The following is a 13,845-nucleotide window of genomic DNA, read 5'->3' on the forward strand; positions in this document are numbered from 1 at the left end:
TCAGGGGACTCTATGGGCAACTATGAAGATTTCATACGCTGAATGTGTGACGTTCCCGTTCACTGATATGTGGCAACACACGCGCGGTGGCTGGTTGTGAAACCCCCAAAAGTGATGGGAATGATTCAAAGCTATCCATCAAGTTCTCCTAAATGTATTTCTTTCCAGTTGATCCCCATCATTCACGAGCCCAGCGTAGAAATACATCCTCCACACATTCATCAGCTCTCTTGTCTTCGAACTGCGCCACATTTTCCCCTAACGACCATTTGTTTTTTTCCCCCTCAAGAACTTGAGTCCACTTGTGTCCACTTTGCTGATCCGCTTGTCATATAGACTCCAGCCTTGCACAAAGTGACTTCCAAGGCTTTACCCAATTGATTATGAAGCGGCCGATCGGCGATCAATTAGACAATTAAAGTGCGTTAAGGGCAGGGTCGATGACGGCACGTCTCCTGGATGCCTTGTCGTTGCCATCGCATTGGATGGATTAGAACGGAACTCAGCGCAGAGCTTTGTGTGAAAGCTAAAAGCCCGCAGCCGCTACGGGGCATGACCTCTTGTTAGCCACGTTTAAGGACCCCCCCTTTCCCTACACACACACACACACACACACACACACACACACACACACACACACACACACACACACACACACACACACACACACTTCCACTCATGCTTGTTTGACGTTGAAAACCAACAACTGGCAGCTCTCCAAGAAGCAGTCCCACATCCCCTACCCTTTTCATTTGTCTCTTTGTCAGAAAAGTAATCTCAAGGTGACGTGATATTACAATTAAGACCCAGACCAAAATCCAACAAATCTGCTGGTTACGCTAAACATTAACAAAACATGAAAAACATTCTTGCAGGCAATAAAAAAAGACAAGCAACAACCTCAACAGTTTCTTTGAAATGTCCTGAAAGAATCTAAACCCAGACCTTAACCCAATAGAAAATCTGCAATGAAACATGGAGTAAAAAATGTAATACAGTGATCACTCGCTACTTTGCGTTTCGTTTATTGCGGCTTCACTACATCGCGGATTTTTTTTCCAAATTAAAAAAAACATTTAAAAGTCAAAATAAAACTTCTAAATTGAGGAAACATGTGTCTAACCTTTAGGACAATGTAGTATTGCTCCAAATGTTCGTTTACATTCCTTTAGAAGTCCGTTTTCGCGTGTTAGCACGATCGCGAATTAGCATCTTTCTGCTAACTCGTTAGCCTGCCCAGTACTTCTTATTGGTGACCGTACTTCGCGGATTTCACTTATCGCGGGTGGTTTTTGGAACTAATTATCCACAATATTTTTTTTCAATAGGCACAATTAGAAGAAAAACAGACTACCATCAGTTCGACATGTCCTGTAAAATGCTAAAACTTTAAAACTTAAAATCTGTAAGGAGTAATGGATTAAAGGCAGGAAAATATCAATTCCTTTGATGTGGCCTTTGAGAAGCCAAAACCCAGACCTAAACCCGATAGAAAATCTGTGTTAAAGGAAGCGAGAACAGGCTGCTCATTTGGGGGCCTTGAACGTACAACTTGAACGTCCCCCAGGGGCATTTCTGCCAGAAAACACTCAAGTCAACTCAACACACATACACACACACACACACACGCACACACATACACACATACACACACACACGCTCGCTGGCCCGACAGACACAGGAGCGGAAACGGGTCGAATCCTACTTCAAATTCTTTTTCCTCTCGGCTTGTCGACCGGGGAAAACAAACCGACCCGAGGCACCGCGGATGGGGATTTACTAATTAACTACTTACACACACGCGCACGTGTGCGAGAAAGAAGTAAGAGAGAGAGAGAGAGAGAGAGAGAGAGAAAGAGAGCGAGAGAGAGAGCGAGAGAGAGAGAGAGAGAGAGAGAGAGAGAGAGAGAGAGAGAGAGAGAGAGAGAGAGAGAGAGAGAGAGAACGAACCCTCCCCTCCCTCCTCGCATCCTTCCATCCACTCCCCCCTCCCCCTCCTCCTCCTTGGCTCCATCTCCTCGCCTGCCTCCCCTGCGCTGTCCTCGGTGGCTTCAGGTTGCTAGTCGAGTGTTACATCTCGGCGCGCGCGTTTGGATGGACTGACAGCTTTGCTCACTTTCCCCCCAAAAGACAAAAAAAAAAGAAAAAAGAAAGAAAACAGCAGGCCAAAACTACAGGTAAGTTTGACCTTTGTCTTGCTCCGGCACCGAACCTCGTCCCCGTCATGTTTCGCTTCGCCTCAGTATTGTGCGCTGTAGGAAAAGTTGTTTGACTCAAAGTAGAATGTCACGCGTGTTGGATGTGCTGCGTCATCGGCGTGGGCTGTGTGTTGCATTTCGAGTCTTTTGGGTTTGAGCGAGGGAAAAGTTGGGTTCCGCAACGCTTTGATTTGGATCAGAGTCGGATCCGTTTTTACGGACTAAATCGACATTTAAAAACACACACACGTGATGTGTCGTTTACTGTGCACGTGCTGGCAGGCTATACATTTTGGGCATAAAGGTAATGGAGGATGCTTTAGTTTCGTGTCCGCCTTGGCCCGCATTAGCCTCTTTTACGTGTTGCCATTTGTTCGAGCCCTCACCTCCACGCAGCTTTGCATCCATCAGTCAATTAAGCATGCACGCGCACGCGCGCACGCACATTGCATACGCACACACTCGACCGTTCAACACAAACATTGCGTGTCTTTTAATGTTAATTCTTGTCTTGAATTTTTGGGGTGCAAAACTTTTTTGTAACCTATTTGCACTCTTCTTCTTTCCCAAGTTTTTCTCGCCCATAAACTATAACGTTCACCTCGTGGGATTGAAAGCGAAAAAGAATATTAGATTTTTTTGCGGTTCTTTCTGTTTTGTTTTCAGACGTCCACGCAGCTTTTGATACATATTCATGAAACGTGTGTGTGTTTGTGGGCGCGCGCCGCGCCTCGGGTGCGTGCGATCCCGTCAATGATTTGTGGCGGCATATGTGTTTGCCGATCGATCCACGCATGTAACTATTGCAGATGAAGAGGCCAATCAATTGATACTCTCAATCCGCGGCCCGTCTTTGCTTCTACTCCCTCTTCTTGATGTTTTTCTCTTGCGCGTACTCGCACGCATGCAGTCAATTTTAAACTATGCATAACGCAGCCTGCAGCTTCAGTTTTGGACACAACCGAATTTTTTTCATTTTGTAAATAATAAGATTAAGGTGAATATTTGAGCGAATGGCAAGTTAAGCGCACCAAAAATCGGTGATTGTCACTAATGCATGTCATGTAAATATTTGTTTTGCTATTATTATCATCAATTCAGATTCTCTTATAAAATGTGTGTTTAAGCTCCGATCCAAATTGCGTCGTTAACATTTTCTTAAATTGAGGATAGAATGAAATAAAAACAAACGGCCGAATAATCCAGCAATATTTGTTTTTAGTGTACGGATTTTTAAGTGCGAACTGGTTGTTATTTTTTGATTGTTGGAGTGCTTTTTTTTATTTTTTATTTCTCGGGTTTGTTTGGTGATTTAAGTGAGCCGGAGCAGAATAACACGATTTCGCCAAAAGTAAGGCTTTTTGGTTTTATCCAAATTAATTTGAGGAATGACAGTAAATTGTATTTGTTGTGATTTTATTTATTATTTTATTTATTACAAACGGAGTGTGAAAGCTATTTCCCTTGGGTCAGTCGTTGTTTGGTTTTTTTTCACTCCTTAAGGCCTTCTGCTTCTTTCTTTCTGCTTCTGCTGCTGCGCGACGGAAGCTGAGAAAGTTTGACAATGTCGTACTTTAATTAGTGTAATAATCAACTGCGCTTTCCCGCCGTTTGAAGGCGTTGAGTTGTCACGTGATGAACGTGCGGCTCATTAGCGGCTGGTCGATTTTTGTTGCAGGCTGAGCGGATCCACATTTAGCTCCTCGCAAGGCCTTCAAATCACAACACGCCACTTTTTCTTTTTCTATGGCGCGAAAATTGTTGGGGCAAAAAAAATCCAAATATCCGCAAAATTACCGACCTGAAATGCAAACAAATATATTTATTTTATTATATGTCCCCGACATAAAATTGCTGTTGTTGGAACAACAAAAAAGTAGATAGAAGTCAAAATGACCTTATTTTACATCATGTCAAAATCAACTGAGTTTTGAACTCAATTAAGACAGGTTAACTTGTTGATGCATGTTAATGTATTTTGTTTATATTTTATAAACCACTTTGTGTGCGCGCTGTTCACAGTAAATAATAAAACATAAAATTAAATTAAATCGTTCCTTACAAGTTACATCCATGTGAATTCAAAGTTAAAATATTATTTTGTGATAACCACCCAAGTGATTTGAAAAAAGTCTGTCAAACAATAACAGTAAATAAAAAACCATTTGACAATAATAAAAAAATTTACACCGTCAAATGTAAGTATATGGTTTTATATCCCAGTTTTTGATCTCTTAGAAATCGAACGCATTGTTGCGCATTCATTTTAGTTTGACGTGCGTCATTTTTTTTTTTTTTTAATATATAGAGACGCCGAAGTTTTTCGAGCCTTTGCGGACCGAGTCGCAGCGGCGAGCGCCAACTCGCGCGAGGCCGACACACGGCGGTCGGGCTTCGGCCTCAGGTGCATCGCTGAGGCGGGGCGACGGCGAACTCCAGCAGGTAGGGCAAACTTTCACATTTTCACTCGCCATTGATGGCGGCAAAATATTGTCACATTCAAAAATTTCAAAGTAAGACGACAGTTTTTGTAAGCGGAATTAAACCCGCTGGCATGAGACCAAATGCGTACAAAATTTATCAAATGTCTCTTCCAAGCCCTCAAACATAATCAGAATGTATAAGAAACGATATTTTGTGGAATCAACATCATAACATCAGACATAAAGACAATTGCAAAATTGCACATGTTTGGGATCAACATGTTGAATGTATATATATATATACTATAATATATATTATATATATATAATCTTGAATATACTTCCATCCATCCATTTTCTGTACCGCTTTGTCCCCACGGGGGTCCTTTGTTTATTAAGGAATTTATTGAGGTGAAGTTTTGTCTCGAGAGGTGGGGGAAATGTTTCTATGAAGGTGAACCTAAAAATGGCACGCCTTCTTTTCCAGACTTTTTTGTCTGGTGGTTGGTGTAAGCTGAACGAGATGCTTCTGTTAAAAAATGACTGGCAAAATTAGAGTGACTGACTCAACTGACAAAAAAGAGAAGAAAGTCCAGTACACACTTCAATGGTTCTTAAGTACCAAAGTAAAAAGTAAAGGTGCAATTCTCTTGCTTTCAATGATATTTATGCCAGGTCTATTTTGAGCCCCCTCCACAAAATGTTCAGTTGTATTCAGTTTCCTTCCCATTTTTACATTTAATTGTGCACTCCTTTTAAAACGTTTATCTGTAATACATTTTAATCATACAATTAAGTTGAGCTTTTCTTCTATAGCCTGTTAATGTTCAAACTGTGTATAATGTTACAGTGGCTTACAATTAGATTTAATAAAAGACATGTAGCACTGAAATATCGTAATAACAGATGAATGGAATGTAAAACAAATCAGTTTGTTTGTCTTCGTAAAGTCATCGTGACTTTACCTTTCAAAACTACCGTGAAAGATTCTGCAGTAGTATTGTTTTATTTGCAGAAGATAAAGAATATATGCCACCCAGTATTGTATTGTTGGTCTACCTGAGTTGCTGCACCCTTTGTTTTCAATCAGTCATTGCATATTTTGCAGTCTGTTAGCATTAAGCGAAGTAGATTTAACGCAAAACCGATGCAATTAATTTTAAACACACAATTTTCTTATGTCTGTTTTATGTTTAGATTTTGAGTAATCTTGAAGCCCCGTTTTTGAAAAAGTGATCGCTATCCGCTAAACTGCTGCTTGTTATGGAGCTCACATGCCGCCGTACGAAGGCGCTCTCGTTAGTGTGCAAAAATGTTTCCTGCGTAGATTCACGGCTGAATGCAATGTCGCAGCCGACTTCTCAAAGGTGCGTTGTTGCCGGCAGCCATTCACGCTGAAAATGGGAGCCCTGAAGGCACACACACACGCACACACACACACACACACGCACACACACACACACACACACACACACACACACACACACACACACACACACTCCCCAAAGTCTTTCCTGCGCGATATGAGCCCCTCGGCTCGTCTTCAAATGTGCATCTCACTATTCATTATTCAGCGCTCATTACAAGTTGTGCTCAGGTGCTGCTTTCTTCACGACCTGTTCCACGTGGAGAAGATTGCTGGGGGAGGGGGCGATTTAACCCCCCACACACACACACACGCACACGCAAACCCCCACCTTGTTGTCTGCACCTAAGTACAAACTTGTACCCAACGATAAGAGTGTCAGCTTTCTATTTTTCACCACCGTCGGCGTCGTTGGCGCTTGGCGGAGTGGCTGCCGGGCGTGAAAGGTCACATAATCAATGGCGCGCAATTTGACAAATCCCCACCGCTGTCCTTATCGGCCTCGTGGGCATTTTGAAGCAGCGCGAGGAGCGGACGCCGATATATGCCTTAATCCCGGAGCCAAGCTGCTGAAGTTTACCGTCAAACTAAACAGACAACAAAGAGAACGGCACATTGTGTATGTACAACAAACTCCTAGCTTAGCTTTTAGTCCACTGTTAGCTTAAGGCATAAAATGGGAAATGGACTTTAAGCACCTGATATTTGAGCACAAACTACAGTAACACTTCAAAAACAATGTACTCCGTCATACCTTCTTTATCCTCGGTGGGGAGCTGAGCTCTCAGTTGTCTATTTGTACTTCAAACCAAAATGGCTGACTTCCAGCCAATCTCACGTTGACACTTTCTTTGCTGAAAGCTTCCAGGGGGCGCTCTTGCTAGTACAGTCAACAGCTCTGAGCTGGATGGAAACAAAAGGTGTGAGAGCTGTGGAGGCGTCGTGTGGTGTGTTGAGGCCGCCTGCAGCTGAGTGCAACCAACAGGAAAATTAGATTTTTTTTTTTTTTTAAATCCCAGTCTTTTGCCATAACAGACTGGACCCACTTTTTTAGCATGCATTACCAAGTAACAACAAAACTGTATGTTTGTGACGACAAGACGGCTCAGCGCTTGGTATGCTGTAAGGGTAGAATGACAGCATATTTTTGCACTTAGTGAAGCAGCATGTGGCTCTTGGTCATTCTGAGATGTTTGTAACTGAACACACTGAAAACTACTGGGTCAAAAAAAATATTTGGGTCAAAAATGGGCACACTACTTATGTCAATTTGATCCAACTTTCTGGGTTGCTTTGTACAAAATAAAATAATAACTGAATTATTTTTTTGTTTTTGGACCCAGCAGTTTCAAAACTGTATCTGTCAGCTCAAAGGTTAATAGAAGTGTGGCAGGATATTTGTACACTTGGTGAAGCAGCATGTACTAGCTCTTAAGCCAGTGTCATTTGAAACATTCTGTTCCGTGTAAGTCTCAGCGAGGAGGAGAGCGAGGGCAGCGAGATGAAGTCAACTTGTCCCCGCTCAGTCATTAATCCGATTTAAGAGCAATTAAGGTGAGACCGATTCCTTCCTTGGCTAAGAAAGAAATGGATGACGAGGGCGGGTACAGGGAGAGGAGGAGGACAAAGACGAGTGGGCAAAAGACTTCACGTTTGATCGAGACAAAATCCCTGTAGAGACTTCAGTCTAGTTGATGTCCGAAAGGAGTCCGATAAGGTTTGGTGACGTCTCAATATTATCCTTGTCTATATGTACCTTGTCTACCACTAGATGGCGCCACGTGTGCTCTTTGCCGCCATCTAGTGTTAGACAATCATATTACACCCAAACAAACAAGTTAGACAAAAATAGTCCTGAACTGTATTTAAAAAAATAAATCAATCATATCTTTGGCGCCGTAAACATGGATTTGTTTGATAGTGGGCAAAAAAAAAAAGCTTCAAAGGGAGGGCAAAAAAGTGAAGGACAAAGTGGTGCTTGAAAGGAAAACAATCCTCCGGCTGCAATCCGTGTTCCCGATGTGTATCGCCCATGCCGTCGACACGGGGGTCCCTCCGTCGCCACCGCCGTGTCCATGGGGAGATGGGGCGCGGTGATAGCCGAGCGTGGCGTGTGACACGGGCGCAACGGTACATAAATCAAAGCCGCACGTAGGCGCGCTCCCCGCGTTTATCTGGCAGCAGTGATAGCAGCCGACTCTGCATAGACGCGCGTGGCCATGCCTTGTTAAGTGCGAGAGTAATGTGGTGTCGTCAACATTGTTGAGGCCTTGCTTTGTTTCGAGCCACTCTATTGTTGGACCAAAAGTGAGTCGATACTCAGGCAAACGAAAGAACACTGATTGTGAGCTCAGTCGTGATATTTCTCAGATATTGTTTTCCACAGTTTCTAACTCCACTTTGTTTTGGGTGCAATTCCACTGTTGACCATTCAAAGTACTTGGAGCAAGCATTTGATGGACAAAACCTCTGCGCACTTTGGACATCTCATTTCCTCTTGGCATGTCTCAGATCCTCACAGAGGATAAAGAATACATGAATGAGGACTGCTGGATGTTTCAATAAGTTGCTGTATTGTTTGTGTTCAAATCTCATTTGCTTCAAGGTTATTTATGCGTTTCGTCATTTGTTAGCATTGGCACAAAGCTAGTGGACAAAATGCTAAACGTATTTACTATATGTGTGATCCGGCATTATTGAGAGTTACACTGCGAGTGAATTCAATTTTTTTTTGTTAATGTCACAAAGCATTGAGACAACAGAACCGCAGTGACTTTCTTGCCAAATGTCGTTCATCAGCTCAAACTTTTGAGCAGTGCTCAGCGTCTCATCTCAACCGGCTTTATTTTTATGTCCGGTTGAGTGGTTGCGGTGTCCGATTGAGAGGCCATTTAGCTGCTGTTGACAGGAGGCGGCGACTATCGACGGGGCCCCGCCGCGTTCGGACGGCGACCGCTCTCGGGGCCCCGGCGTCCAAAGTGTTTTTGGCGTTTAATACACTGCAGTGGCGGCTCCTTGCCTCGCATGCCACTGCCACGGGGATCAATATGCACTGGGTTAGTGAGAAATGGACCATCTGATGCACACTCAGAGGAGGGGGGGACAAGGTGGGGGGCTTGATGAGCTAGTGACAGAAGCAGTGGGGAGGGATAAGGAAAGATTTCAAGAGAAGACAAAAAGAGAGGTGTAAGAGACCAAGAGCGTGATTAAAAGATGGCGTGGTGGAGAGAGACATTGAGCGGAAGAGGAGGAAGCAAAAAGAAGTGCATGGACGAAAGAGAGGAAGGAGGGAGGGAAAGGTGGGGGTCACACAGAGATGAGGAGGAACAGAGGGGAGGGAGGTAAAATTTCCATCAGGTTTTCAATTGGGGCCGATCAATAGTGTATTAGAGCTCACCTTGACCCCGTCCCCCCCCCTCCCCTTTATTCCACCCGGCCCAGGCTAGTCTGCCTCACAGCGGGAGGGAGGGGGGGCAATCCAGACTCTCTTTCAAAGTGGCAGAAAATGGCACAATGGGAGCAAGAAAGAGGAGAAGTCAGTCGGAAAACGAGTTGTGAGAGCCCAACGCCGCATCATGTCGTCGTCTCCGGTACGCACGTCAGCTACTTTCCTCTCTCATGACAATCCGTTGGAAAAGTGTGTGTGTGGGGGGGGGGCAACAAGGCTAGCGAGTGACTAAAGTTGTCTCGTCTCTGGACATCGTCAGCACGATGGTCGGATCCATTAATTGGCTGATATTAGATCTTTTTGTGTTTTCAAACACAACACAAGACACTGATAACATTCAAACTAGAGTTTGAGTCGGGACAAGATGAACGGTATGGTCCGCACCGCAATCCAAATGTCTATTGCTCGCGAACAAACACGTATGACTGGAGGCAGCGCAAATTGCTGCAAATGGTTGCATTTTTGTTAGCAAGTCGACCTTGGCGCTCTTGTTACGACTCCCTGGATTGACTTGTCTGTCTTACTTGCATTTTATTTGATTCGCAACTTTGTTGCAGTCGTCTTTATGGCTCCTTTAAAGCTGCTTTTTGTGGCTTCCATCTTTACGAGGAGCGTCGGTGTCGCTCTCCCGAGGGCACTTGCATCTGTCCAAGCCTTTTCTATTGCGCTTGTCTTCATTGGTGAAGTGGAGCCCATCACTGCACGCGGACTTTAGGGCAAGACACCCCGGACTGGTTGCCAACATATCGCAGTGTAGCGAGAGGCAAACAACCATTCACACAAGGCTGGAAAAAAAAATTTTTCTTTGCGGAGCAGTTTTGTGAATCAATTGACTTCATTAGAGGAGCATCTTATGTTGCGGACCAACTTTTTGCAGTGTTATTTTCTTAAATTCATCGCAAACCATTGCTCAATTTAGAACACGAGATTCAAACGCAGAATCGCAGAACCGAGAGGCGGATACACTCATCACGATGCTACCGTGCTGCATGCCGGATTTACGATGTTGCAAAAGCAAAGGTATTGAGAGGCAGCCGTCACGTTTTAGGAAGAAAGTGCTTTCTTACAAATCCCTTTGTTAAAAAGCGTAATGGCTTCAAAGCGTCTCCAACCCTAAGTACCGCCAAGAGTTCCAAAATTGCGGATCGGGAGAGCTTAAGTGCGCGGTGAGTCGACATTGTCAAAAAAAAAAAAAGCTGCGACGTATCATGCTGTCACTTTCTATTGATTGCTTCTACCAAATGTTCTGCTGCTGCTGCTGCTGCTTCTTTTTTTGTTGCGGGACTTCATTTGAACTCACACGCGTGCACACGCACTCACAGACAGAAGGCCGGTAGGACACCCTTCATCATGGGAGGACAGCATGACTTGAAGGCTTGAGGGGACACGGACGGGGAAGGGAGGGGGGGGGCTTGAATAAAAAATTGATCCACGAATTTAGCATTTAGACACAGTTTACGAAGCCATATAGGGGCCACGAGGGGGGTCGGGGGTGGGGTGGGGGGGACACTTTACAATAGGTCGAGCAGGAAAAAAACAAAACAGAATTCCCGCCTTCTCCATCCATCTTTTTAGGCTGTGATTTAGCTGTTTAGACACTGGCTTGTTTGTAGACCGTCCTCATCTCCTTCTTCACATTTCCTAATGCTGTTCCTATTGTCACCCTGCATCCACACTCCAGTGCACAAATGCATGCACCCCCCCTCCCACGCACACACACAAAGTAACACACAAACTCCGTCCCACTCTCGCTGAGGGGGAGAAAAGGCAAGAAAAAAAGAAATCGATCGGCGGGGATAGCGGTGCGCGTCGGAGGATCGTATCTTGTCAAAATAATATATTACCCTCATCCCCGGCTGATCGATGCGGTGGATTAGGGACGAAGGGCTCCCTCGCTCCTCTCTCCACCCCCCCCCCCCCTCGGTCCATCCCCCTCTTTTCCCTGCTTGCTGCAGTTTAATATTTACCTCCGTGAAAGAGCGGCGGCGACGGCTCTCAGGCCTAATTGATTCCGACACATGGGGCTCTGTGCTCAGGCTGCGGATGAGAGGGAGGCAAAGAAGGAGCTAGGGAAAGAAGGCGACGCTGCCAAACATCACGCGAGCGCTACAGGGAATGAGTGCAAAAGTGGAGGAAGAGGCAATGGCTTGGTTTCGGTGGCCAAAGATATACAAATAAAGCAAAATTGGTCTCTTTGGGCACCCCCGCCCCTTCCTCTTTCTGATGAAAGCCAGAAAATGTCCAATTTTGGGATGTGTCTCAAAAATGATATTGGGCAATCATCCACTACTTGAAGGCGATTTTGGGGGATTTGATCAAGGCAGAGGCAGACAAATACAGAAACTTGCGCTTGATGTTGACACATTGTCTATTTTATAAGTGTACATCATCCGAGTAAATTCTCGTGAGAACGTGTGACGTCACGGCATGAATCAGTACGAAGGAGGAAAGCGGGCGGAAATGGGGCTGTACTCGGTATAGGAGTGAGGAAGTGGAGGGGCATCGGGAGGGGTGGTGGGGCTGCGAGAGCAAATGAGAGGGGATTAAGAGAGCGACAAGAAGATGGATGGAAACGAGCGAGGCGAACATGACAGGTGCGATGTAGAGCGCCAATAAAAGGCGGGAGACGGCTAGGGAAGAAATAAGGGCATGATGGAAAAAGGAGTGTGGCGGCGAGGTGACAGAATGATATCAGGCGCACGGAAAAGACGAGGTGGTGCGGGTGGGTGGGGCGGTGGGGGGCTCCATATTTTCTCTTGAAGGAACTGGCCTGTCAGGGTGTTCCGCCTGCACAGAGCGCCGCTATAAAACACAGAGAGCAGGCAGGTGCGTGCGGCCTGCTGACTTATGTGTATATCTTGCCTTTGTCAATATTTCTTTCTGTCTGCATGCTGCCTTTTCCCCAACGTTTGGCCCTGCTTTCTGTCCTTCCCCACTTGCGTGATGTAAGCTGCGAATCTCCATCACGAGACCTCGCATGCATCCGCTGACATCCCCAACAGGAATATTCAATACCGCCACCGGGGTAGACGGAGACGTGATGCGGATCCGGCAGAATCCCCGGTCTACAACGCCCACCAACAACCCATCACTTGTCGTCATGTAAATTCAGAAAGGGAGCAAGCAGGAACTTGAGTGGAGTGCTGCTGGCACTGCAGTGTGGTTGAAAGGCTGACTTTCATGTCGTGTCATGGACTTAGTACTGCACAGGGCAGCTGGAAAGCGCATCAGTCAAGACTGGAGGCCTTTTGCAATTTAGAGTTTTACCAAAACTCAAGTGTCAAGTTGTCTTGGATCCCAAGGGCAGCAAACACAATGACAACAGCAGGGTCCCCAAAATTGAACCCTGTGGAACACCATATGACAGTGCAGTGGGGTAGAGTGTGGCAACAGAGGAGAAACTTGTGATGACGTAGTGGGAGTACTATCCAGTTACTCAAGCTTTAAGATGGCAACCGGTCCAGGGTGCTCCCCGACTCTTTACTGACATGATACAAGGATCCCCTGTGAGCGACGACATCTTCAGTCGCAGCGGAAACGTGCAAAGTGACAGTGGTGCAAAACACAACTTATTTACCACAGCGTTCCCAAATCCATCTCCATGACTTCCGTCGTCTCCTTGTTGGACCTGCACTGCTTCTCCTACCGTCTCTGCGGCGGCTTGGGAAGCGCTAACACGAGTGTCACATGTCGTTATTGCTCTAATTCAGACATCCGTCATCGCGCACTCAGCTGGAGATTCCATTTTCCAAGCTGCGTGTGCGTGGGATTGTATTTTGGGCTCTTTTGTGTGTCATACAATATGAGCTTGTTGTTTCAATGGAAAAAATCCACAATGGCAGATCATAGAGGACTAAAAGTGGCAGGTAGCAAATACACATTGCGAACAAATCGAGCTCAGAGAGAGCGTTTGAAAAACAGTAGACTGTAAGAACCTGTTTTCTGCTTTTGGCCTCACAATGTCGTTCTACAAACGCAGTTTTAATCAGAATAGCTCGTTTGAACTGGTCACACTTGTTATCCTGCAGTTCCCCTTTAAGGTTTCTTCGCCAATTTGTATGTGAGCTCTCACCTCTCTGCTCCCAGCGCGTCCTCTCGGATTTCATCGAGCTCTTAACCCTGCCGGGCCTCAAATCCGCTTAGCACTGTAAGTGTTTTAAAAAGTGCTCCTGCTACCAGCGGCACGCTTGGCGCTGCGCTGCGTGGCCACCTGTGCGCGACCACACGGGCGCCACTGCCTCCACCGCTTTAACTGAATTTGCTGTTTTTATTACGCTTGCTCTTGTCTTGGCTTCACATAACATCTGTTTGATCACAGCAAAAGGGGTTCGCACGTGTCGGCTGGAAAATGTTGCATCTCTGTCCCATTTTTCTGTCGTTTCCCATTTACACAGGCATTGTTCCGGGGCT

At 45.5% G+C, this 13,845-nt stretch overlaps 1 protein-coding gene across 1 annotated transcript in view; it reads left to right on the forward strand.

Annotated features, from left to right (window-relative positions):
• The first annotated feature begins 2,046 nt into the window (after window positions 1-2,046).
• Window positions 2,047-13,845, forward strand: part of erfl1 (Ets2 repressor factor like 1) — a 34,064-nt gene continuing 22,265 nt past the window's right edge. Inside the window, exons 1-2 of the mRNA XM_037273328.1 lie at window positions 2,047-2,177; window positions 4,507-4,640. The gene's annotated coding sequence lies outside the window, so the exon portion shown is untranslated. The remainder of the gene's footprint in view (window positions 2,178-4,506; window positions 4,641-13,845) is intronic.

Source organism: Syngnathus acus, chromosome 16 (genome assembly GCF_901709675.1).
Source record: "Syngnathus acus chromosome 16, fSynAcu1.2, whole genome shotgun sequence".
Taxonomy (NCBI): domain Eukaryota; kingdom Metazoa; phylum Chordata; class Actinopteri; order Syngnathiformes; family Syngnathidae; genus Syngnathus; species Syngnathus acus.